Here is a 22,617-nt window from a genome sequence, read left to right on the forward strand (position 1 = left end):
TTATTTTTCCCCAGTTGCACTTTAAGACAGAGTTGAGGAACCATCTACTCCAGTGTTTCCCAACCTTGTGCCTCCAGATGTTTTTGGCCTACAACTCCCATCATCCCTAGCTAGCAAGACCAGTGGTCAGGGATGATGGGAGTTGTAGGCCAAAAACATCTGGAGGCACAAGGTTGGGAAACACTGATTCTACTCCAACTCTATCAGCATGGCCAATGCTCAGATAAGATGGGGGTTGTCATTCAGCAACATTTGAGGGGGTCACACAGGACCCCCACAACCCTGCCTCAGGGCAACCCTCGCACCACGGCCAGCTCCTCTTTACCCCCCCCCCCACTATTAAATCCTGAACAGCTTTCCAAACTCAACAAAACCTTGCCTCTTCCCAGCCCTCCCTTGCAGCAGCCACAGCAGAAATTAGACATGTAACCCCTTTGTAAAACGTCGAAAGCAAACACCTCTCTGCTAGCAAAAGCCGCAGAGCTTTTGTAGCACACCCACCCAGTGAAATAATATATTTACATTCTTGAGGAAATCTGTTTAGAAGACGTTCCCTGGTGATATTTGCATGGTGACCCTCAAGCAGCAGGAAAGATAAGATCAACATACAAACAGCATTAAACAGATGTTTTAATTAAAAGTTCCAGCACTGTATCACACTGCTAAACCTGCACAAGTTCCTCATTTGTTTAACTCCAAGGTGTAGAAGTTTTACCGAGACAAATTGCAAGAGTAGTTTCTATGGATTATATCCAACATTCCAGTGAAATGAGTGGGCTTATATGCACATATTTCAATGGGTCTCCTTTGAGTATGACTTAGTTGGCTATCACCCTGTGGTCTTATGGAAAAAGTCAGCTATTAGGCAATGGATGGGGTGGGTTGATTATGCTGGTGTGAGAAGTAAGCTCTTAAGCTGCGGAAATCTTCAGGATTTCCGACCCATGGAACATTCTGGGCAGCATCTTTCCCCAATCTGGTGCCGTCCAGATGTTGTTGGACTCCCAGCTCCCATCAGCCCCAGCCAGCATGGACAATGATCAGGGAACATAGCTCAGTTGGTAGAGCATGGGACTCTTAATCTCAGGGTTGTGAGTTTGAGCCCCATGTTGGGCAAAAGAATTCTGCAATGCAGGGAGTTGGACTAGATAACCCTTGGGATATGATGGGAGTTGTTCTACAACATCTACTGTGAGTAGCATTTAAGAGAGCTGCAAATAGTACAGGGAAGCTGTCGGTTCCACACACGTTCCTTTTTTCATAACAGGACAAAAACTTGCAAAACCTGTTTCCTAGCAGCATAACCGGAATGTGTGTACAAGTGACGTGCAAGAGTTCAAAGCCCTGCTTCATCTCTTCCAGAAATGTACCTGTTGTCTGTCTCCATGGCCATTCCTAAATCAGAATTCTTCCCCAGATCTGCTACTGTAAATAGAGACACCCCTTCATTGACCCAGAGACTTCAGATCAAGTGTGGGGAAAACCTTTGCTCCCCCTCCCCCCGTGCTGGTAGACCCCTATCAGCCCCAGCTGGCATCGCCATTGTGAGCACTTTGGGTTGCTTCTATTCTTGCAGAAGCTCACCCTATATGTGTCAGGAATGAGCCAGCTCCAAGCGAAGGTTTGCAGCCCAATGCAGAAAACAGCCAGGAACAGGAAGGCTTTGATATTAGACAGACAGGGGAGAGCCAGCAGCTGCAGAATTTGACTCTTCCTGACCTTGATGGGCAATCTGATAAGTAGCTGAGAGCAGGCTAGAACACAGCCAAAGCTCTCCAGAAGCTCAAATGGGCGCGAATAGACAAGGAGACAGTTCATTGGAAAAGGAAGAGGTTGGCATTAATCCAATCTGTCCGAGGAGTCGGCGAATGGGAGGGCTTCTAGATAGGAAACAAAACGAGACAGAAGGGGCATCGGTTCAATATATTCTGTAGATACTGGAAAAGGATCATCTTGAGTAATGATGCCGGAGGCTTTCTTAGAGCCGTCCAGAGCTATCTGTTTGTTTTTGCAATAAATCCTCCTTTTTAATCATCTACGTGTTACCGTGTTATCAAGCTGGAAACCTGGACTCCTGACAATATGCTTCCCAGGCTGTGCATACATCATGCAGTTCAAGTACATTTCAAGCACACATTTTCCCTAAGGAATCCTAGGAACTGTAGTTTCCCCCCTCACAGAGATGCAGTTCCTGGCACCCTTGACACACTACAGTTCCCAGAGTTCTTTGAGGGAAGGTGAAAATGTTTTTTGCATGTTCCTGCAACGTAGGGTGCATACACAGCCACAGTGCTTGCGGATCTTGACACGCGACCCCTGCATTCCAGTTGCAACATCTTACCTGTTACGTCGTAATAGCTCTCTTATTTCTAGATTAGGAGCTAGAGCAAATGTGTGGGCCGTATGTATAGCTGCAAATATGCTGGTTGTGGATGCTCTTCCTGAACAACCAGGGAGGGTCCCGAGTTACCAGTGTCCTTTAGGCTGCGAAATAACTCTGTTGTGGCACAGTTGCTAGCGCAGCTCTGTTTTGTTCAAGGCTCCGCAACCACCAAATTACGTGAACTATGTTTTATTGCCATGGCAATGCTTTGAGCAAGGAACACAATCTGAGAAAATGAAATGTGAAGCATTCCTTTTGCAACGTAATTCCAACAATTTGCCTCGCTGCAAATTGTGCTCTGACTTGGGGATAGATGTGGAGCCAGTTGCCCAGTGTTTGCTGCCACTTTGATGCATTAGGTAGTGAGTTCACCTAGGTAGACATGGCCATGCTCAGATGTGTGCATTGTTCTTCCCAAATGGGACATGAATGCCTAGCCACAAAGGAAAACCTGATGATGATGATGATGATGATGATGATGATGATGATGTTAATGGCATTGTTCCTATCATGCTGTGGTGAGATCCAACATGAGAGAAGTGTTTTGTTTTGTTTTTCTGGGGGAGGGGAGCCGAAACAGTGCAAGAAGACCCTAGGTACACCTCCATCTATGGGTAAGTGATCCTAAACATTTATGGGGGTTGCTAGTTTGGGTAACAGCCAGCTGGTGAGCATGATTTACAAGGCTCACAAAGCCCCTTAGCCACCCCACCTCATCAATGCCTCTTTGGCTATGAGGTGTTGGAAGTGGTTACCCTTTTCACCCTTGAAAAGTAGGTAGAACTGAAGGATGAAATTGGAAGAGTGACAATCTTTCCCACTTCCTCTTTCACCTCTATGTGTTTTCCAAGGGTTGTTCTACCCAGATTCCTTGAGAGAGCAATACATGTGCACTCTCTGTCTCCTGTGGGTGGAGGGGAGTGAGAAGAGAGGGTAGCACTCACAGCACTCACTCAAAAATCAATATGTGCGCATGGGTCTGAAAAGATTAGTGACACCTGATTTATAGCCCTGTCCTGTCTTCCTTTCTTCCACCACCTCACACCCTGTCTGGTGGCAGCCAGTTTCATTATCCAATAAATTATCTCTCTCCACTCTTAGTCGTCAAGCCCTGCTTTTATCAAATAAGATTTAGAAATCCAGGCATGTATATGTGAATAGTGGTTGGGGTATCCCTATGCCGGTGTTAAGTCTTTTCTTTAAAACCTTAATGTGTGTGAAAGTGCTTTAGAGAACAACGAGCAACCTCTGTGGCAAAAATATCTCAATAAAAGGAAAATTGCCTGTTTAAATGCTTGGCTTCTTGGCTTCCAAGACATCATTCTCAATACCTAACCCTTCTTCAGATATCATCAGAAGTGATCTTTGCTTCCATTAAAAGCACTTGGCTTTCCTTCAGAGTGAATTTGTTTCGACATAAAATAGAGGCTTAAGGCATTAAAGGGAAGCTAAAAGTTACTCTGTGTGAGCCTGTTGTTTTATTTATTAAGCTTCTGACTTGGATAAATCCCATTGCTATTAATTTTACTTTGTGGTTTCTGATAACTAAGTACTCAGGTTTCAAGAAGACCAGCTATTCCATCAGTCTCACAAACAATTTTTAAGTTGGGGTGGGGTGAGGAGATTCTTAGGCCAGCCTTCAGCTAAACTCTCCAAAGGGAATATGATAAAATCATTTTATTTTATTTTTAAAAATCAGTATAAAATTGCTCCCAAAATGGACAGCAGGCAAAACAACAGCATAAATGATTAAGATAAAAATCCCCTCCCCACCCCTTGATTGCCACCAGTATTTGGCATCACTGTGTAGCTGTCTGGGTGTCTGTCCTGAGCATTAAGTAGCTCATTATAATTTCCCACTGAGCCCCTGCACAACATCGATCTGGAGCATTGTGGGGAATTTAAACAGCAGCCAGATGCAGTCCCCTAGTGCTGCTTGGATTGTTGTTGCTCACCACTGCCAGGTAAGCCCATAGTTATAGTCAGTTCATTTATTTAGCCCGGTAGCGCAGTTGGTTAGAGCATGGTGCTGAGAATGCCAAAGTTGCAGGTTTGATCCCTGTGTGGGACATGAGCCTCTATGATTTACTGCATTTACCACAAATATGTATTTCTAAGAGGGACGCGGGTGGCGCTGTGAGTTAAACCACAGAGCCTAGAACTTGCTGATCAGAAGGTCAGCGGTTCGAATCCCCGCGACGGGATGAGCTCCCGTTGCTCGGTCCCTGCTACTGCCAACCTAGCAGTTCGAAAGCACCTCAAAGTGCAAGTAGATAAATAGGTACCGCTCCGGCGGGAAAGTAAATTGCATTTCCGTGTGCTGCTCTGGTTCGCCAGAAGTGGCTTAGTCATGGTGGCCACATGACCCGGAAGCTGTACGCTGGCTCCCTCAGCCAATAAAGCGAGATGAGCACTGCAACCCCAGAGTGGCCACAACTGGACCTAATGGTCAGGGGTCCCGTTACCCTTTACCTTTATGTAGTGCTAAAAGTGGCTGGCAACAAATAGACATCTGGGTTGGAGCCAGATGAAAAGTGCAGTGTTCCCCACATCTGCTTAGAAGAAAAGTCCTGTTTATTCAATGGGGCTTACTCCTCAGTATCTGGGGTTAAGACTGCAGCCAGGCCGAACAATCCAAATCTGTGATCCACCAGGGTGTTTGGGCGGAAGGGAAGTTTCACTCTGGGCTGGACTGACACAGGATCTCCTGGATCTTGAGCCAGCCCTTCTATCATAACATGTTGGCAATGGGCTTGATCCAAGGCCTCTTTGCCTCTTTCCAAGTTGTGCATTATTTATCTCTGTATTTAACACGCAGTAATGCTGAGCCACCCGCTTGGAATCGAAATGCTCAGTTCATCTGCTGAGCCCACACCTCGTCCGCTAAAACGGTTGCATGATACTCACCTGTGGCAATTGGCCAAATTCGAGTACAGCTGTCATTCTCTATTATGGAGCCGGTCCATTTAGTGCAGAAGGATAAGTTTTTACTTTTGCACCTGATGGCCAAACTTCTTTTTAAAAAAAAAGAAAGACAAAGCAAACTCAAGAGCACCTGGTACCATTGCTCTAGGCTTGGAGTAAACTGTGCTGTGGCTTTTTAGTCTGAGCTCCATTGCACTCCACCACTGTGTTAAATATAGGATTCCTGGATTTTGCCTGATGTGGAAGCCCGGAGCAGTTAAGAGTGCCACATGTTGTACTTTCAAACTGTCCAAATTGATATGTAATAAGTGTTAGATTCTTTGGTGCTTTGCAAAGGCCCTGGAGTGGAGGTGGCAAGGATGGGAAATGTTCACTGCCCAGGATATATTTCAGGGATGGGGAACCTCTGTCCTGGGGGTCTCCCAGGTCTCTATCTGACCTTCACTAGGACACACCACTCTCTGGCCCTTCTCTGCACCCTCCACGAGAGCTTTTGCCTGGCTGGAGTGTTTCTTGGAACTGTGATAGTGCCTGGGATGGAGGATGAATGGGTGTAGAAACCTCAGAATTTTGTGCAGCTAGGATATGGTACAAAGGGGAAGATTCACATCCTTTGACTTCCTCCACCCCTGGAAGCTTCCCCATGAGGCCTGAAAAGAGTTCCGTTCCTGTCCTTTTGCAGATGCTTCCTCTGCACTTTGAATGTTCCATGATGACCATAAGATAGAATAGCCCTGTCTGGCTGTGTGTTGTGGGATGTAATCCACTGGGAGCAGTCAAGTACAACATTCCTTGTTTTCCTAGAGTGGACATGCAAGGGAATGTTCCTGAAACTTCCTGTTCCTCCTGGTCTGGATCATCCTTCCTTGCATGTGACTAGTAGGTGGGTGTGACCTTATCTGACTTAACAAAAGGTCCAGTCACACTGCCACTGCTCTCTCTTCAATCTTCCCTTTCGTCCTGCAAACTTCCTCTACTACTGGCTGCTAGCCAAGCAGTCTCCCCAGGTTGTCCCCCATATGGGGCAAACCTGTTTGAACATGTTTGTAACTTTAAGCCTAAAGCCTACCTTCAGGGATCACACTATTCTCTGCCTGATTGTGAGTAAAACTACTCTTTGTTACTTATGAATAAGACTGTGGTGTGTTTATTCTTTTAGGAGGGGTTCAGGAATATTAGTATATTAGAACATATCTCAGTCTGGACAAGCCAGATTGAATTGCTTATTGTCTTAAGAAGCTCACATGAGTGAGTTTGCAACCAGCTTTTTGCTACGTAAGAAGGGGAATGCACTCTGCTAAGTGAAGGAACTTGCTAGTGCAAGTTAGGAAGGATATTCATAAACAATACATCCTCTCCTCCCACCCTCAACATTCCCACATGTGTTACTTAGCAACCAGAGTCAGGTGGCTCCAGATGCCTTGGTAGGGCACCTGGGCAGCTGGACAATTTGCAGGTCTTGGCAGGGAGGCGTGGTGGAGGCTCCGTAGGGGCTAAGCTGAAAATGTCAACTCTCCAGGCCTCACATATTGGGTGTCTGTTACTTTCAGTCCCCCACCCAAATTTCTCAGAAGCAGCTATAGCAATGGTTCCCAGTTGGGGGGTCCAGGTAACCCACCCAGGGGGTCCATAGCACTACCCATCAACTGTCTGGAACATCACATTTTGGGGAGCCATGCTGTCAAGTGAGAGCACGGCACCCAAAAACATGTGAGATTGTTGCACCCCAAAGCAGGTGTTTTGGGGCACCGTGCTCTTGCGCCAGTTAAATGACTCGATCAAGACCTTGGCCTGGTTTTGCACCGGGATATATTGGAAGGTATGGTGGCACCATTTACCTAGCAAAAACTACTTCAGAGCTATCAACATTTTCAAAAGTAGGGGGTCCATGGCTTGGCTTTTGAAAAAACAGAAGGTCCACAGTACTTTGCTAATTGGGAACCAGAGAATGTGATGCAGGGCCAAATCCCCATCTATTAATTGCATGCCCTAGTGCAAAACCATCCCACCCACAAAGAAATTTCTGTATCGTTCTGAGGATTCACGTTGGATTGGGCAAGTGATGTGAAACGTGGATTATTTCAGCCATGGGTAAGTGCCCTTCTTCTCGTTTGCACAGAGAGATGTTAACATCAAAGAAAAGCTTTACAGTATGTGCCTATTCACTACACTTTTAAACACATCCTTTATTGCAAAAGGTAATAACAAACAGGCTTATCAGTCACCCTGGCAACATACAGCGAGATGATTGAAAAACCGCTGGTTGCTATATGGAGAGTTCTCCCCGCCAACTCACTTGGAAAAGTAATAAATTAACCTATATTTCCCGTGAAATCTTACAGGACGAGCACTATTCTCTTGGTAATACTAGGTAATCCAGGATTAGAAGGATTTATTAAGTGTTGTAGTGTAGTGGTTATTATTATTACTTTGATGCATTTCATTTCTATACCGCTTTATATTTTTAAGGAAAAGTCTCAAAGCGGTTTACAACACATTAAAACATCAAATAAAACAACCCAGAATAAAACATCCCTGAAGGAAGTCACATATAAAGTATACTTTCAAAGCAACATAATTAACAGGAAACTATTATTATTATTAAGGGACGCGGGTGGCGCTGTGGGTTAAACCACAGAGCCTAGGACTTGCTGATCAGAAGGTCGGAGGTTTGAATCCCTGTGACGGGGTGAGCTCCCATTGCTCGGTCCCTTCTCCTGCCAACCTAGCAGTTTGAAAGCACAAAAGCGCAAGTAGATAAATAGGTACCGCTCTGGCGGGAAGGTAAATGGCGTTTCGTGTGCTGCTCTGGTTCACCAGAAGCAGCTTAGTCATGCTGGCCCCATGACCTGGAAGCTGTACACCGGCTCCCTCGGCCAATAAAGCGAGATGAGCGCCACAACCCCAGAGTCAGCCACAACTGGACCTAATGGTCAGGGGTCCCTTTACTATTATTATTATTTTTTTATAAATATTTATTAAAAAAATTTATAAGAAAAAAGCATAAATAACAAACAACATTGCTTATGTCATACACAAAATTCCATAACTCATTTGGACTTCCTCACGTCTCCCGCTCCCACTTACATTGTTAAAAAGTTTTTCCAAGCAAATTATCATCTTGTTTTCAATCTTATATCCACTCATTTAAATATAATCTAATAGTTTTCCCAAAGGATTTGTCTTTTCCTTAATCTCACTTATCATCTAATTTCAATCTAGTTTAGTGGTGGCCAATTATTTATGATCAAGCATCCTTCTTAACATTCAATCAAATTACAATATTTTTGTAAATAAGTTTTAAATTTCTTCCAATCTTCTTCCATCCTTTCTTCTCCCAGGTCTCCCTTTACTATTATTATTATTATTATTACTATTATTATTAAAGTTGTATACCACCCTATACCCGCAGGTCTCAGGGCGGTTCACAGGATAAAACCACAATATAAAAATACATAATACATAATAAAAATAAAAACAAGAACAACCCAATCACACACAGCCTTTAAAAGATTTCAAAATAAAACATTACGTAGGAGATCGGCTACAGAATACACATTTAACGCAGGAAAGTTAACCAAGGTTAGTCAGTAGAGCTGCAAAATGGGGATTCCTTGGCACCCTCTCAGCCATGAGATTGCCGAAGAGTAAAGCTATACTCACCCACAGTCACATGCCTCACCTTTGGCATGGTAATAAAAGTTGAGCTATCACACAGGACCACTGCAGAGGTCATTGAGAATGTCTTAAACTTTACAAGGCAGGGGTAGCCAACACGGTGCCCTCCAGATATTGCGCACTGCAACTCAACTCAAATCAACCCCACCCAGCACAGCTAATGGTCAGGAATGATGAGAGTGAATGAAAACATTTGAAAGGCACTGTGTTGACTTCCTTTGCTATGTAGAGATCATCACATGCCCTGACTGAACTCATTATGAAGTTCTATCACCTTTCAGGGGTTGGTGGGGAGTGATGATACACACATGTTGTGTTCAGTGATGAATCAAGTCTATTCTGGGTGTGGGGTGGGGAGAACAGAAGCAGTTGGGGATGCGTTTTCATACTAATGACCTATGCCTCCACCCAATAAGGTATTTGTTGGGTACATAGAAGATTTGGCACAAAAAGAATTGTCACCAATATATATTTTAAAAACTGCAAGAATTGAATTAGCCAATACAGTGAAACCTCCGGTTACAGACACCACTAACCCAGAAATAGTACCTCGGGTTAAGAACTTTGCTTCAGGATGAGAACAGAAATCGCGTTGCAGGGCACAGCGGCAGTGGGAGGCCCCATTAGCTAAAGTGGTCTTCAGGTTAAGAACAGTTTCAGGTTAAGAACAGACCTCCAGAACGAATTAAGTTCTTAACCCGAGGTACCACTGTACATGAACAAGTAATTGAAAATTCCCAACAAGTAAGATTTCATAAAGGAAGAGAGAAGTTAATGAAGATAAGATTTTATTAGGGTAACTGGAATTGATTTGCAACCTTTGGAATAGCTTGTATGAATCAGCTTGTACACTTGGAAATATTAGCATTTTGATTGGAACAATGACGCTTTTTCTCTTGGCAGTTTGAAATGTTCATCTTATCTGCCCAATTACTTAAAGCCTTCTTGTTAATTATTGATTGTATGGTAGTGCATAGAGCATTATATTGTTTCCATGTGGTTGTTTACAGCTGAGGTGACCTGTACTTAAGCAGTAAAACTGTAACGTATGAGGTGGGAGGTATTGCTCCTGTATAGCTGTTGTTACGCTACACGATAAGCCCTTAAGTGCTGGTACAGCAAGAATTTCAGGCATTTGCACTGATTTCCTTTCTTCATATCACAGACTTCATTGTGATTGATTCACACTGTACATGCACAAAGGTTAACCTGTTTTGACGTTAGTGGTGCCTAGCACGGTAGATGCTCCTTCCATGGTAGATGGGAACCTTTGGTGCTCCAGATTTTGCTAGATTACTACATCCCATCATCCCTGACCACTCACTGGCTTTGTTGACTGGCTGTGTCTGATGGAAGCTGCAGTCGAACAGCAACCCAGCCCAAGTCTAAAGATAATGTGCAGGACATTGTGTTTCTTTCCCTGCTACAAAAAGTGGTGAATGGGTAGCATCCAGCTTCATTATTTATTTGGTTAATTATTCATTTAAAAGAATCAGGGTACCACTTTTCAGAACATGGTTTACAGGCACTAAAATATATCGATAATGATCAGCAAAGTACAAAGAATCCCATTACTATCATTGGCATAGACTGAAACAGGCTAAAATCAGCACTGGATGCATAGCCCAGCCATTCTACTGCCACAGCCTACCTCACATTTTAATCAACCCAAAGATTTGTACAATCCTTTTAAAAAGTATCCCTTTAGAGCTCCTTTAAAAGGTGTTGGCAGCGGGGCTTTCCTGAATTGCCCCAGAACTGAGTTCCATAAATGCCTCCTCATTAAAATAAGCATCCACACCAGAACATTAAAATCCCATATAGCTCCATTTCTGGGGAGTATAAATTGACCTGAAAATGACCTTAATAATAATGCTAGTAATCCATAATTATGCCATGTTTAGTGAGTACAAATAATCACCATTTTAAAGGCTGCCAATTTTACTGGGTTTCAGTAGAATATTACTCAACCAATTCATCATTGGAGGCAATTTCTAACCAGTCACGTAGGGATTGAGAGCTAAGGGCAAACTGGTTTGCATGAAGCGCTATTTCGGTTTCGGTGTGTTACCATGATCAGCTCACAAACTCTGCGATGCGGGCCTATATTGCTATGTAAGCATGGGCAGAGTTCAGGGTTGGTTAAAGGACTCAACAGGGAAGATGACAGGCCATGGCTGAGTTTGTGCTGTAAGGATGGGCTCTGGCTTAATGATAAAGTGGGTGCTTTGGATGCAAATGGCCCCATGTTCAAACTTTGGCATTTTCAAGTAGGACTGAGAAAGATGTCTTGCCTGGCATTGCAGAGAATTTCTAGTCAGTCTAAAGAAGGGTTGAGGAACCTGTGATAGGACTCATCAGCCCCAGTCAGCATGCCAGTAGTCAGGGATTTGTTGGCGGAGGTGGACAGGAGTTCTGCAGAAACATGGAGGGCCAATCATTCCCTACCTCTGGTGTAGACATCGTCTCTGAGCTAGATGGATAACTAAGATGGCTTTATATGTTCATATCTGCAGCCATACCTCCTGTTCAGTAAAAGGTTAGGAGAGAGATGCCAGTGCAGTAGCAGGGCTCCCATTCTGAATTCTTTTGCCACCGCCTTGTAAGTCTTTGGTACAAGATTTCCTAGGTGAGCATCACAAATGTGAACAGAAAAAAAAGAAGGGAATGCATTTGCTGTCTCATAGCAATCCATCAGCCTGAAAAGCTCCTCCTTTTTCTGTCATCTTCCTGACACTGAAGTCTCATTTTGAATCTGGCTACATCGTATGGACAGCCCTTGAAATAATATGTGTGAGAGCTTAGATGGATTGGCTGAAGGGGCGTGTGTGTGTGTGTGTGTGTGTGTGTGTGTCCCAGATTAAACGAAAAGAACATGTTGTCCAAAGCATAGAGTGGAAAGAGCAGACTCTATTTTCCCCAGGCGTCAAGTCTGAAGTTCTGTGTGGAACTGGCAACCATTTCAGTAGGCTCATCATTACGTATTCCTCTGGAATTCATTGTCACCCTCATCCTGATAGGTCCTGCTAGCTGTGAGCTGTATATGTTTATTTGGCACTTACGCTTAGGGAATTTGCAGAAAATCACCTTGCCTGGCTAAGTCATAAACACACCCCCATTTCTATTTTATGGTAGGAAGAGTGAGACTACTTTAGGCAAACTACTGTGTTTATTCTCTCTCTTTCTCTCTCTCTCTCTCTCTCTCTCTCTCTCACACACACACACACACACATACACAACAAGACAGATAAGACATTACATCCTCTTTCCATGGTCTAATTCTTTTTTTAAAAAAATAAATTTTTATTCATATTTCCATGGTCTAATTCTTACTGAAATAGCAAACCTGTGTTTCAGCTGTACCGCTTTCATACTGCAGATGGGAGCTCATATGATTTATACAAAAAACAAACAAACAAAAACCCAATTCCTTACATAAAGGAAACAAGCATGTGGGAGTATTCTTGGCTAGACCTTTTCTCCTTGCCTTTCTAAATTCCTATGTGCAGGGTTATTGTTATTTTAAAATTACGCAGCAATGATCAGTCAATCGCCTAAACCTTCATGTGCAATCTTAAGGGGTGCAGCCGACACACAAGGGTTTTTCACCTCAGTGAGAACTAACGACAGATCCACACCATTTATTTTATTTTATTTATATATATATACCACCCTTCCTCATAAAATCTCAGGGCAGTTCACAGAAGTATATTCCCCCACCCCAAGTACCCTGGGAACTGACAACTGGCTTTGGGGTTTTCTGCAATCAAGCAGTATATAAATGTTATGAGTTAAATAAACTGTAGTTCTCTTCTCTCAGAGCTACAATTCCTGGCACTCTTAAGAAACTAGACTTCACAGAATTATTCAAGGGAAGCCATGTGCCTTAAAGTTATTCTGCAGCTCTGCTTTCAGCCTTGGCTTCTGTCAGGTTTTAGGGTTGCATCTTTTGAGGAGCAAAAGAGAGGACACACTTGCCGACTTCTGCTTTTAACTATGGATCGCTATGAAGACTCTCATTTTAAATACCCCTGCTATATGTAGGCTATAGAAGCTCTGATATATTGCTAGTAGTAATGTTCTTTCAACAACAAAATAATAATCATACATATAGGCTCCCTCACTTACCCCATAGAAGTATTTGGGCTCATGCCCACATCTTTGTGAACATAAGTGTGCACAGAACAATTTATTAAACAGTTTAACATGTACATATGGCCTATCCTTAAGAGCACGGGGTGTTAACTCTTGCCCTCCCAGACTCTTGTAGCTGAGCCATCATCCCTTTAGTTCAGCCACAAGAGAAGGGCTTTATTCAGTACATAGCTAGTTTAAGATGCTGCTCTTTTGCGATTCTCTGCTGCAGACTAGCTTAGCTGGGTGCCTCAGATCTGAGTCTAATGCACTGGAGGGGGGAATCTTGGGTTACTGGAAACAAAAAAACCCGGACATTTTGCCAAATGGTAAAAATCCGCCCAGACAGAAATTTTAATCCTGGAAAAAGAGGATGTGTCCGGGGAAAAGAGGACATATGGCAACCCTATCAGGTTTAATTTATGTCAGGTCTCAATCCTGTCTGTAACTCACGCTTCCTGTCGGGAGAGCTTAGTCCCCTAGTTAACCACTTCAGGGAGGGACTAGTGTTGATTTCCTAACAGGAAAACACTTGGTGTCGTCAGCTCAGGTAAACTCCCTCATTTCACACCGTGACTCATGATTTGTTTCAGCTCTGTTAAATCTTAGCTCGCTTTTCAGGTTTGGATTCAGGGGAGAGGTTCGGCTGCTTCTTGGAATTTGACCGATTGCCATGCTTGGGTGGTAAAGGATTTCCCTCTGGGTCATGTTGGCTAGAAACTTTGAGAGTTTGCAGCATTCCTTCGTAGCATATGGCGTGTCTCTCTGTTGCTTGAGTCATTCAGATATATTTCCTCTGCAGGAAGGAACACTTCTGCAGCCAACCACCTGCTTTCTTCATACAACACACAGGATTGGGCCGCTGCTGTGCTAAACTCCGTATTTGCTTAGTCTGCCATTCAGATTAGATGGGGCCGATGAGCACATTCTGCATATGGATGACACTTAGACCCACACTCGGGGGGGGGGGGTGGCATGCTGTCATATCCTAAGACTGCAGTTTGCCAAATGTGTGCCGTAACAGAAATGTGAGCATGCTGTAATATTCACAGGGACATTACTGGGGGTGGGGGCAGAATGGCAGGTGTCACACACAGAAAAACATTACACACTGGGACCGCAGTTTTCTGTGTGTGTGGATGCCACAACTCCCCGCTGGAGAATGGCCATCCGAATGGGGGATGGGGATAGGGTTTCCAGACCTCCACAGCTAAACTCCAGCCAGTGGCGTAGCGTGGGGGGTGCAGGGGGGCCGGCCGCAGCGGGCACAACATCTGGGGCTTAGGGTTAGGGGGCGCAAATCCTCGGGTTAGGGGGTGCAAATTACTTGCCTTGCCCCGGGTGCTGACAACCCACGCTACGCCACTGTTTCCAGCTACATTAGTAATGAAAAAGCATTTAAAATGCGTTATAACACTGTGACACCAGGTGGCACTGTGGAGTTCCATCTTTCCGCAACGTGATTTGCCTTTATGAGGCTTACAACACGCTTTCCTGAAACTTTTTTTGATGTTTCTAGATCCAGCCCTGGTTTGCTTGCCTGCCCCCCTCCATCTGGCAGGTAGAGGGCTTGAATCTCCAGGTGGACGAGACTGCTTTTCTTTACTATTATTAAGGAGACTGTGCATGCAGCTTGCAAGCTTCAGCCCAGCAGGAGTCAGCTGCCAATTATCACATAGACTCTCCAGGGGTCATAGGAACATCTCCTTTAGCTAAGGTTTCTATTTTAATTTCCAAAAAAATAACGTATTTGCTCATTTGTTAGAGTTTCCAGGGGGGTGGGGTATTTGAATGACATGCTCTCTGCGACTGCGGTTCATACTTAATGTGTCATGGTTGATGACATCACTGGGCACCACCCCTCATGACATCATCAAGGGCTGCCCTGAGTCTGGGATGCAACCCTTCAGGGAGAGAAATGGCAGCCACTTGCAGTAAGGAAGCATCATCAGCCTACCCACCCCTGAAGCGTAAAAGATGGGAGGTGGTTGTGCCTCCTCATTCACCTCAGCATCCCCCTTTGGATTTGTCTTCCTGTGGTCTAAACATTTGGGCCAGCCATAATTACAGTGCAGCAACACAGCCCAAATGACCCACCAACAGAGGAGGCTGCCTGTTGATCTCTATAGGATCAGAATTGACTTTTTTTTTCTTGTGTAAGAATGAGGTATGCCTACCATTTTAACAGGGCATGGCAAATCTCGATCTGATATTTGATATTTAGCTAGGGTTTCCATACATCCGGACCTAACTGGGATTCGGTCGTCGGAAACAGTGTCCAGGCAGAAATCGCTGAAATGTCCAGGAAAATCCGGACGTATGGCAACCCATGTCTGAAGTGTAGCTCAACAACTTCTGTGTCCAGATTTTCACTTTTTGAAATATGGCAACCCTACTTGTGCAGTATGCTAGAATTCATATTTCCTATAGGGTCATGAATAGTAATATTTGGCATTTTTTAAAAATCAGTGTGGGCCTTCAACAGTGTACTTTCATTCTAGCCCAAGATTTCTCAGCAGTCTTGTTAGTTAAATTACATAGCTTGCAAGCTTGTAGTGTGTGGATCAGATTCCTGGATTTTAGAACAGTTCAGAATGGGGAACATTTTCTTGGAACTGAAACACTGTGTAGAATCTGGAAGATTCAGCATCCACATCAGTTGAATTCCCATTGCGGTTCCCCAACAATATGTGTTAACATGGAATGGGGGGAAGAAATGGAAATGTCACATCAACAAAAGTATGAAAACATTTGCAATTACTGTGTTGTGTTTCTGCTTGCGTATTGTGTAATCCTTGAGTTGTGAGCGGGAAAACCAGCCAAAAGTGGAAAGTGACTGCCAGGCATTGTTTTAATTATTCCTCCAACTCTTCCTCCCGCCCGGCCCCCCTCCACTTGTTTTAAACAGAGAATGTAAGTACAGTTGTCCCCTGCCAGATTATGTCATTATTGGACCTGGGTATTAATGGAGTGGTAGATTGGATGCAACTGATGGGCCAAATTCTACACTGGTAAATTTCCATGGATTGCTACAGAGTTTGGACTACTAAGAACCAGTAGTTCCAAAAGTCCTTTTCATCCAGACACCCCAACCTACCTGAAACCCCTTAAAAGACTTGTTTTTTTTTAATATGCCCCCTCCCCCTCCTTCCCATGATTACAGTGTAATCCTCTGTGTGTTTACTCAGAAGTATGTTTCCTTAATGGGACTTAAACTAGGGCACATTTGCAGCCACTCAATTTCTAGCTCATCTAGAAATGCATCCTTTTAGTTCAGGGTTGAAGTATGAATTCAAAGTGATGAGGGGGTCGCATGGGATTGCACCAAGAGATGGTGTGCCTTCTTTAAGGAAGGGTCATAGCAACATAGGAAGCTGCCTTATAATGAGTCGGATCACTGGTCCACCTAGCTCAATATTGTCCACATATCATGGCTTTCCATGATTTCAGATGGGGGACTTTTGCTATGTGGAGACACCTGGGATTGAACCTGGAGCCTTTTACATGCAAGGAAGATGCTCTGCCATTGAGCTACGGTTTCTTTTCATACACACACACACACACACACACACACACAGAGCTAGCCCAACAATTAAATGTCACCTGAACCAACGTTTTGTTGCAAATATTTTAACTGGCTTCCAGTCTTCATAGACCCCCTTTTTGTCTTCTTGCTCATGCTTCCTATTGACAGTAGCTGATCATGGAAAAGATGCTGACTGACTTCTTTGTGCCTTTGAAGAAAGAAGAGAAAGAAACCAGCTACTGTAAAAGCTGAACGTAATGAATGCTCTGATGCACCAAATGTCCTTGGCATATTTGGCTATGTTTAGCTCACTGATTATGGGTTCTGTACAGCCACTCTGTTCTTCTTCTTCTTAATCAGCAACCCTTGTCCATGTCTGCCTCCTTATAGCTTATTAAATGACTGCCGTGTGCTCCAACTCATCCTTAATTTTCAGGACCAGTCCTTGTTTCCCGGTACCTGTTCCAGTTTTGTTTCTCTCTTACCTTTCGCAGAGGTTTGGCAGATAGCTTTTTAAAATATTGTTAGAGTATTGAGTAGAGCAGCCATTCTCGAGGTTTTAGCTGCACCTGAGACTCGGCAGGGAACTCTTCATCCACCAGGTGCCCTAGAGATGTTTTGGACTACAACTCCCATCAACCAGTATAGGATGGGTGCAACTTCCTGCCAGACAGGAAGTAGCTGATGGCCAAAGATGGCCGTTGAGAGTTGTAATCGAAAACATCTGCATGGTTCCAGATTCGCGACAGCTGCTCTAGAGCTTAAAAATCTGAAGAGATGGAAGGTACCTTTTTGTAAACCGCTTTGAGGGGTTTCTTGAAATCAAGCAGTGTATAAATTCTATTAAATAAATAAAATAAATATCCACCTAATAAGTGTTGCTGATTAGACAGAAAGCCTTCTCGGTAGTGGCGCCCTCCCTGTGGAACGCCCTCCCTTCAGATGTAAAGGAAATGAACAACTACCAGACTTTTAGAAGACATCTGAAGGCAGCCCTGTATCGGGATGTTTTTAATGTTTAATGTTTTAATATGTTTTATATGTACTATAAAAGCTGCCCAGTGTGGCTGGGGAAGCCCATCTTAGATGGGAGGGGTATAAATATTATTAGTATTAGTATATTTTAAAAATGCAGCTATTCTATTATATGCACAGCTAGACCCACTGTGAGATTTAATATTCTAAATTATTTTTATTGAAAGATAAAGATTAATAGTCATAAGAATCTGTCTTACACTTACTCAGGCTATTGCTTCATCTAACCCAGGCTTCCTCAACCTCGGCCCTCCAGATGTTTTGAGACTACAATTCCCATAATCCCTGACCACTGGTCCTGCTAGCTAGGGATCATGGGAGTTGTAGGCCAAAAACATCTGGAGGGCTGAGGTTGAGGAAGCCTGATCTAACCCTTGGCTTGACTTTTGAAAAATGAGGGCTCTGTAGTACTTAGCTAATTGGGAACCACTGCTCTAGATTTTTAATTGTTGCAACTCCTCTGCAGGTTATTTTTAGCTGAGCGGCCTTTGCAATATCTCTGTTGTTAAGCTGTTGGCACCGAATTTTTTCTGTCATTCTTTTTCATGCACATATTATTTTGTTATTGTTTATATTAGGTTTGATGTTGTTGAACCTTTTTTTTTAAAAAAAAAAAGGCATTGAACACTTAAAAATGAATGAGAAGAATAAAATATACCAGTAGTGGGATACACTATTGTATGGCATGAATAGTGTTCTGTGAAAAGCGTCCCTATTTTCATTTGTGACAGTTTTGGACGGTTTGGGTTGAGGGTGTCATGGACAGCTTTGTAGAGTCAAAGCAGTGGGGTTGAAATGTGGTCTTTCGTATCTTGTCTTTTAATGGTTCAGTTCTTCATCTCTGTAAGAGAGGGTCTAACAGCAGGAAATGCACTTAGATGTTTTTAGGTTCTCCTAGGGGTTGTTTTCCTATTCCCAGCTCCAGCTAGGCAGGATGTGTTGATGGCTCTGCCCCTTGATCTAAGGTAAGCAGCAACCTTTGGGGAGGCAGGGCTCCCATAATGCAGTTCTGCTGCTGCCTTCAGATCAAAGCGCAGCCAGTTGCTCCTGCTGATATCTTAGGGTTTTTTTTGAGTTTTATTCAACCCTTATTGCATCTTAAGAGATTTCTCTCTCCAGTTTTGTAGGGATCAAATGTTTAATTACAGTGGTACCTCGGGTTAAGAACTTAATTCGTTCTGAAGGACCATTCTTAACCTGAAACTGTTCTTAACCTGAAGCACCACTTTAGTTAATGGGGCCTCCTGCTGCTGCCGCTTTGCCGGAGCATGATTTCTGTTCTCATCCTGAAGCAAAGTTCTTAACCCGAGGTACTATTTCTGGGTTAGCGGAGTCTGTAACCTGAAGCGTATGTAAGCTGAAGCGTATGTAACCCGAGGTACCACTGCATTTCAAAAGAAATCATTCACTTCTTAGGTCTACTTTAACACTCTTATGTTCATGATGACGACAATAACAATCAAACAGCGGGTGGGGGAGTTCTGCTGCTACCCCTTGCTCAGGTGTTATGCCCGAAAAGGGAATTGCAACACAACCAGGGACAATGGAGTGCCTGCACTGACTTCACCCGCTGTGTCCCTGTCTGCTCCACCCTGACCTTTCTGCGTTGAGTGGGGAAGTCTGAGGGGAGTTTCTGAATGCATTCAGCCAAGAAATTGTCTTCAGCCAACGAACTCTGAGCCTTTCTGTGATAGGGTCAGAGTTGAAACTGTGTTTGCACTCATGCTTGCTCTTTAGCTGAGCCTGGAGGCACAAAATTCAATTAATTCCTCTCTGCATCTGTATCTCCTGACAACTTCTTAAACACACACACACACACACACACACACACACACAAACACACACACCCTAGCTTATATTATACCGTAAAACATAGATGCCTCTTAACAGGGGCTTTGAGGTTTGAAACAGCCACCTGCTGGGATTTCACTCAGTTGGCATGACCATAGAGCTCAAGAGTTCCCTGGGTGGGCCCATAGCTCAATGGGTTGAGCTCTAACTTTTCATGTGAAAGGTCCCAGGTTCAAAACCAAGATTCTCCAGATAGCAAATGATAAAGTAGCAGGGGATGTGAAAGACCTCTGCCTATGAACCCAAAGAACTGCTGCCAGACAGAAGAGACAACACTGAGCTTGATAGATCTGGTATTAGGCAGTTCCTTCAAAGGTAGAAGAAATGTGCAGGCATCTTCAGCCACTATGTCAAACAGAAAACAATTCTCATTGGGGGCCCCCATTTTTGGTGCTTTGAGTTTTCTGTGTGGGTAATGAATTCTGGGGGAAATTGAATTGGGGCAATCTGGTTTACTGGGTAGGAAATTAAGAGGGGGTGGAAATAAATTAATTTAAAATGACTACTTAGGGATGATCTTGCCATTAATGAAGGAGGGAAATGAAGGGGAATTAAGCTGATTTGAAGCAGGATCTGTTAGGGAATTAATTGTGGGTAAATTTTAGAGGAACTGATCTGGGGTAGGGTGTAAATTAATTATGCAACTTATCCGGGGTGATTTGGATGGGAAATCAATTGGCTTATCTTCTGTGCAGTTAGGAGTCTAAGTTTGCATCTATGTGTATAAATTAACAAATCTAAATCTTATGCATGTTTGTTTCTGTGGGTCTAGGCCTCAATTATTTTAAGTATCTAGCAATACCCTTGATGTCTAGAATCAGTGGGGGGAAAGGAAATGAATGGGCAGGGGTGAAGTTGACCAAGTAGCCAAGGGGATCCCTGAAGACACTGTGTTCATGGACCCCTTAGAACCTGGAACCAGCACTGGATCCTTGATGACAAGTGCAAAGGAGCAGGATTTGTGTGGGGAAAGAAGAATGAAAGAAATGGATGCAACAAAGTTCTGAGTGCAGGAGCTTGCGAATGGGGAATCCCACTTACTGTCCTCTGCAGCTGTGTGTGTGCTAATTCCCTGACACCATTTTTAAGGCTCCTCTTGCAATTCATCACCTGGAATCTCCTTGGGCACCATTTGGTGGAAAGGCAGGGGGAAAGTAAGCTTTTAAAAAAATTGCTATCTTGTATTCCAGAATAAGTAAGAGACAATGTGAACACTGTTACTAAGCCATGCACAACATAGTTCAAGAGGGTGAATGGTAGTCTAGAAAATACTTCTTGAAATTCATCTCTCAAAAAAAGAAAAAGAGTGGAGGGAGAGGGACAATCTGTGGCCTAGGACAAGTATCTTAAACATGGAAGGCAGCCAGTCTAATTACTTACCTTGGTCCTTTGCCCAGAGTTTATTCCATGATACATCTAGGAGACAAATGTTCTCATTTCAAGAAACTTTCTAGTATTTTTTCCATTCCTTGATGCAGAATAAACACACGCCAGAGGCTGCACAAAACCCAGGTGTAATTCTTATCCATCCAGAGCGGAGCTGGAAAATATCTCAGCAAGGTATTAATTACTACTGCATTGAGAAATAATTTGTGTAAATGAACCCAGCCATTTAAGCCCCAGACAGTGACAGACTACATAGGAAATGTTTGCCTTGCATCCAAAAGATGCTCAGGTTTGTGGTGAACGTCCAGAGAAGCAGAATCTCGGAAATGTAGACCGGCCTGGAACACCTCCCTGGGTGATCAGCTGCAGTCCCAAACACACTTTCCTGGGAGTAAGCGCCATTTACCACAGTGGAATGTATGTAAAGATGTATGAGTAAAGTTACTCAAGTATGCTTGGTGTGTAACAATGGGACTGGGTGGTCTTAGAGAAACATTCCCCAACCTGGTGCCTTGCAGATGTTTTGGACTGCAATTCCCACAAGCCCCAGCCAACACAGTTGAACAACATCTAGAGAATTCTCATCAGCCCCAGTCAACACAGTCCACTGGAGGGCACTAGATTGGGAAAGGCTCCCCCACCCCACACTTTTTTGGAGAGATTAGGGGGTTGTTTTAAATGCAAGGAACATTAGCTGGGGAATGAAACCAAATGTTTGGTGCCAATGAAGGCTTTGTTCCAATGCCAATAGCACCTTTCAGAGGACGGGCTTTCCACAGGACACCTGCTAATTGTCCGGCTAATTGTCAACCCCATCTCCACAGCTGATACTATTTGCATTTTTAAAAACCACCTGTATATAATAATAATAATGATGAATAATGATGATGATGATGATGTTTTATTTATATCCCGTTCATCTGGCTGGGTTTACCCAGCCACTCTGGGCAGCTTACAGCATATATAAAAAGATAATAGAACATCAATCAATTAAAAAAAAACCAGAATATCTTAATGATGAAGACACTTTTATCATCTCCTCTAGTTTAGCCTTCAGTTGATGCCTACAACACAGCAGCACTGAAGAAAGGGCAATTTCATGCAAAATGTAGGACGTGTCTCTTGGAACAAACTAGACAGAGCAGAAGGAGGTCAGTTAAAAGTAACTGTGTGGAGGAGAAAGCAAACCAGATTGGGGCATTTTGCCAGTCTAAATGCCACTGCAAGCTGCCAATTTGCCCATGAAGGAAAACATACAAGCAGCCCCATAATATTCCCTCCCCAGTAATATTAAATAGGAGAAGGAGAAGAAGAAGAAATCATGATACAGCGTCATTGCATTGAGATTCTCCCACTTCATTCGCCTCCACTTTCAGGAGCAACTGATGCACTGACACTGCATCTCTATTTTCATTGTGTGGATGTTGCCAGGAGAGAAGGGAGGAAGAGATGCGAGGCTACTGCCCTCGGTGGTATCTACACCTTCAAACCTATTGTCTAGTTCTGTCCCTCCTGTCCTTTGAGGAGGGAAATATATTGCCACATTATAGCCCTTGGAGCAGTTTTCTAATAGCTTATGCTTAACTATGTGTCTGTGAACAAACGTGAGTGCTGTACTCATCTCACAGTCTTTGTAGCCTTTCCTGGGGAAATGCACTGTATTTAATACCTCCGTGATACTTGCAGAGGTCTGATCTAT

General features: G+C 43.7%; 1 protein-coding gene across 14 annotated transcripts in view; it reads left to right on the forward strand.

The window, feature by feature from the left end:
- Positions 1-22,617, forward strand: part of SLC8A1 (solute carrier family 8 member A1) — a 301,989-nt gene that overhangs the window by 153,715 nt on the left and 125,657 nt on the right. Inside the window, exon 1 of one of the 14 annotated variants that reach the window (XM_083733169.1) lies at positions 17,345-17,430. The exons of the other annotated variants lie outside the window; for them this stretch is intronic. The gene's annotated coding sequence lies outside the window, so the exon portion shown is untranslated. Of the gene's footprint in view, positions 1-17,344; positions 17,431-22,617 lie in introns of those variants that run through there. 14 annotated transcript variants of the gene reach the window in all.

Source organism: Podarcis gaigeae, assembly GCF_964106915.1.
Source record: "Podarcis gaigeae genome assembly, chromosome: 3".
In the NCBI taxonomy this organism is placed as follows: Eukaryota; Metazoa; Chordata; class Lepidosauria; order Squamata; family Lacertidae; genus Podarcis; species Podarcis gaigeae.